This window comes from Solanum dulcamara, chromosome 5 (genome assembly GCF_947179165.1).
Source record: "Solanum dulcamara chromosome 5, daSolDulc1.2, whole genome shotgun sequence".
Classification (NCBI taxonomy): Eukaryota; Viridiplantae; Streptophyta; class Magnoliopsida; order Solanales; family Solanaceae; genus Solanum; species Solanum dulcamara.
In genome coordinates this window covers 63,553,249-63,557,999 of record NC_077241.1, presented here as the reverse complement: position 1 = coordinate 63,557,999, position 4,751 = coordinate 63,553,249, and the positions used below count along the sequence as shown (strand labels likewise).

General features: G+C 39.4%; 1 pseudogene; it reads right to left on the bottom strand.

The window, feature by feature from the left end:
- Positions 1-630: 630 nt before the first annotated feature.
- On the bottom strand, positions 631-1,566 carry LOC129889320 (serine/threonine-protein kinase Aurora-2-like; annotated as a pseudogene).
- Between the last annotated feature and the right edge of the window lie 3,185 nt (positions 1,567-4,751).

Sequence of the window (4,751 nt, the reverse complement as noted above, 5' to 3'; positions counted from 1 at the left end):
GTCAAATTAAGAAAATGCATATCAAATTAATGTTAATTGAGCTGAATATAAAAACCTAAATCCTAAAATAACAAATTAACTGAATAAGCACCCACTAGAAGTATGGGATTTAGCTACACATTGAGAAATTAAATAGAGTTTTACCAAAGTAACTATCCTTCTTTCAATTCAACAAATTAATAACTTCAAATCCCAGTGCCCAAATCCAAATTCTCAAAAATAAAGTTAAAACCCCAAGATAACTGAAAGGTTCTTAGCTTGTCTCTGATTCTTCGTAGTAAAAAATTCCCTTCTTTTGCCTTTGAAAATCCATTTGTACTTGAGAAAAACACAGAAAAAAATCTTTGTTCGAGCCACTTCGGCGATATTAGTCACGCTCGTCGAAGTGATCGGCGAGTTGCCCTTTGTTCTTGCTCCTCGCCTTCTAGCACATTCCTTCTTCAGTTCATGTTCTACTCATTCGGTGATGATGATTGGGCTCACCGACTGATTTTTTTTTGTAAAGAAACCTCCTTTCATTTTTAGGCAATGCAAGGTTACATCACAAATTTACGATCTAGCTGAGCTAATTAGCTTTTTCAATTAAAAAAAAATGAAAACGATTGTAGTCTGCCACAAAGATTGTGAGAGTAATTGATGTAGTACACTCATCAGCCCTTATAAACCCCTGAAGGATCAACATTCTGCAAAATCCAAGCATGCTCAAGTACCTTTTTCAGGGGCAGACGCTGAGAAGAATCCTTTACAAGCATCTGACTAATGAGGTCCTTGGCAGCTGATGAAATAACTGGTTTGGCAGGAAATTTGAGATCTACTTGCACAATCCTCCTATATGTGTCAGAGTTTCCTTTGCTTCAAATGGGGGCATCCCGTACAGAAACTCAAAGCATAGGACACCAAGGCTCCAAATGTCGACACTTGCATCATGCTCCACACTTTCCACCATCTCAGGTGGCAGATAGTCTATAGTGCCGCACATAGTCTGCCTTCGATTAAAGGTATGCACTGACCATCCAAAGTCTGCAATTTTGAGTTCACCCTTTACACTGACCAAAAGATTCTCTGGCTTAATATCTCTGTGTATTACATGCTTCCCATGACAGTATATAAGGGCTCGGGCTAATGTGCAACATAAGTTGCGGCACGTCGTTCACTAAAATATTTGCATTTCTGCAGCTCCTTGTAGAGTTCACCCTTGGCAGCATATTCCAGGATCAAATAAACAGGTTTTTGGTCATAAAAGTAACCGTAAAGCCTCAGAATATTTGGATGGCAAAGGTGGCTTTGTATTTCAACTTCACGACGAAGCTGATGTTCAACCTAGGACTGTTTTAGCTGGGTCTTGAACAACACTTTTAATGCGATAATATGATTCCTCCTTTTTTCCCTAGCTAGATATACATGACCAAACTTTCCTCTTCCAAGAGGCTTCCCAATGTCGAAATCATTAAGTGTCCACCTCTTTTTATCAGCTTCTGATGATGCCTATGATGAAGTCTGCAGAAGTTGAAAATTCTTGTATTGTTGTTGTTGTTGCTGTGGTTGGTTCTCCCTTGCGATCCCCATCCTCTATATCATCTTTTTAGCCTTTAGCCTCGATCTTCAATCTCCCTTTTTCCTTGAAGTTCTAATCATTTGGGCGAGTTCGGACGAGCTCGCCTTATTGATCGGCGGTTCGCCTTTTGCCTTCATTTCTCTCCTTTCTAATCTTTAGTTGAAACTCTCAGCCACCTTTAGTCAGGCACGATGTGTCTTGCCCATTTCCAATCGATGAGTCGTTGAGATTTCTTTAGATCGCCAAGTTACTCTAGCTATTGGTCTTGATTTCTGAGCAAGTGGGTGAGCTTCTGTGTCCTATTAGCGATTCGCCAAAGGCTCTGTGCGAGCCTTAACATGCATTTTTGCCCTTTTTAATCTCTTTTCTTCAACATTATGCTTATGCTTTGTCCTTAACTTCTCACATTTGCAAATCATCACTTTAGACTCAATATTGGCCATAATATAGGAATAGAGGACACTAATTCATTGAGTTTTGAGCTAAAAATGAGTCAAAATTCTTGACTCATCACGTAGTCCAATTTTGAGAGTTTTACTCGCCCGTATACAATTCCGTAAAGCCGTACAGGCTCCATACCATCTTGTCTATCATCTAACCAAATCAAATGAAACATTCAATCCCCCATACAAATTCGGATCAACTTAGACTTTTCCTGACTCAGAACTCGTCCAAGTTTGGCCTAAGCTCAATTTTTCCAAAATCACTACCCAAATTTTTCTGGCTCGAATTCCATCCCTATTGGCTTACTCGTAACGATGAAAGAAGGTTACAATAGATATCAATTTACCCATCACTCCACCCCAAGTGACCAACTAGGAAAAATAGGCAAAGACAGAGATAGAGTAGACCTGACTCGATGAACAACTGAGGGTACTTGTCTCTCATGTCCTTTTCGATCTCCCAAGTAGCTTCCTTTAATGGACGATACTTCCATTGAACCTTCACAGACTTAATTTCTTTGGTCATCAGCTTCCGAATATCATGATCCAAGATTGCCACTGCTCTTCTTTGTACTGAAGATCATTGTCTAACAAGACCGAATCCCATTTAATGATATAATCTCCATATCTATTGTACCTATTTAGCATGGACACATGATACACCAGATGTACTCTAGACTTGTTAGGCAGTAAAGCCAATTTGTAAGCCACTAGTCCTACATGATCAAGAATCTCAAAAGGGCCAAAATAACGAGGGTTGAGCTTGCCCTTCTTACCAAATCTCATTACCCCTTCAATAGGTGACACTTTTAGAAGCACTTGGTCACTTGCTTGGAAAGTCATGTCCCTTAACTTGCAGTTAGCATACTTTTTTTGATCACTGAGATGCCATAATTTTAGCTTGGATGCTTCTTACCTTTTCCTGAGCATTCTTTACTAAGTCCACCCCCAAATGCTCCACTTCTCCAGTTCCAAACCATCCTATAGGAGACCTACATCCTCTCCCATGAAGGGCTTCGAATGGTTCCATCTCAATACTGGAGTGGTAGCTATTATTGTAGGAGAACTCATACAAGGGAAAGAACTTATCCTAATGTCCCCAAAATCCATCACACGTGCTCTCATCTGTCTATGTATGAAAGGCTGTGTTGAAAGTGAGTTGAGTGCCCAAATCTTCATGCAACTTTCCCCAAAATATAGAGGTAAACTACGTACCATGGTCTAAAATGATAGAAAAGGGCATCCCGTGTAGCCTTACTATCTCCTTCACATAAATTTTTACCAATTGTTGCGCACTGTAGTCCACTCTAACCGGGATGAAGTGGGCTGACTTTGTCAATCTGTCAACCACCACCCAAATGGAATCATTCTTCCCCAAGGTCTTGGGGAGTCCCACCACAAAGTCCATATCTATCCTTTCCCACTTCCATTAAGGAATGTACATCCTTTTGAGCAAACATGCAGGTCTTTAGTGCTCATATTTCACCTTCTGGCAATTTTGCTACTTAGCTACATATTTGACTATGTCTTTCTTCATACTCGGCCACCAATATACACGCTTCAAGTCTTGATATATCTTGGTCACTTTAGGATAAATAGAGTACCACGAACCATGGGATTCAGAAAAACTTTCTGAATTATGCCATCTATCGGAGGAATACAAATCCTTCCCCTAAGGTTGAGCACCCCACTTGCATCAACACAACACCCAAATATGAATGTGAAGCATCATAATAAACAATAGAGTCTTGAACTTTTGGAATCTCTCTTCGTATTTTTCGATCCACTCGAATGTTACCTCCTTTTGAGTCAACCTTGTTAAATGGATAGTCCTACAAAAATCCTAACTTCGGTCACAGAGCTAGGACAAACCCAGTTGTTAATCAATTTAATCTTTTGTGGGTCTACCATTACCCCTTTTTCGAAACAACATGACCCAAGAAGGCAACTGAAGGCAACCCGTATTCACACTTAAAAAATTTTTGCATATAATTTTTGCTTCCCTAGAACACCTAGAACAATGCGAAGATGGTCTGCATGTTCTTGATCACTCTTTGAATATACCAAAATATCATATATTAACACAATTACGAAAGAATCTAGAAATGGCTTGAAAGCCCCATTTATCAAACTCCTAAAGGTTGTAGGTGCATTGGTCAGCCCAAAATACATCACTAAAAACTCATAGTGCTCATATCTTGTTCTAAAAGTTGTTTTGGGCACATCCTTAGGCCTAATATTCAATTGATGGTAACCAGACTTGAGATCAATTTTTAAAAAGACTGAGGCACCTTACAACTGATCAAAAAGGACATCAATGCGCGATAATATGTACTTATTTTGAATGGTGACGTTATTCAGTTGCCGATAATCTATGCATATTCTTATGCTGTCATCCCTTTTCTTAACAAACAATACCGGAGTACCCCATGGAGAAGCACTAAGATGGATAGATCCTTTATTTAAAAGTTCTTAGATTTGAGTCTTAAGCTCTCTCAACTCTGTTGGACCCATGTGGTAAGAAGGAGTAGAATTTGGAAGAGTGCCCGTCTCCAAATCAATATAAACTATATCTTTATCGGTAGGCGTATTAGGCAAGTCTACAGGGAACACATCTGAAAATTCAAACATTACCAGAATAGACTCAATAGATGGAGAATCTACATCAACATTCCGAATATGGGTCAAATATGCCAAACAACCCCTCCCCATTATTTTCTAGCCTGTAGAAAGGCTTTGACTTTAGGCTTGTA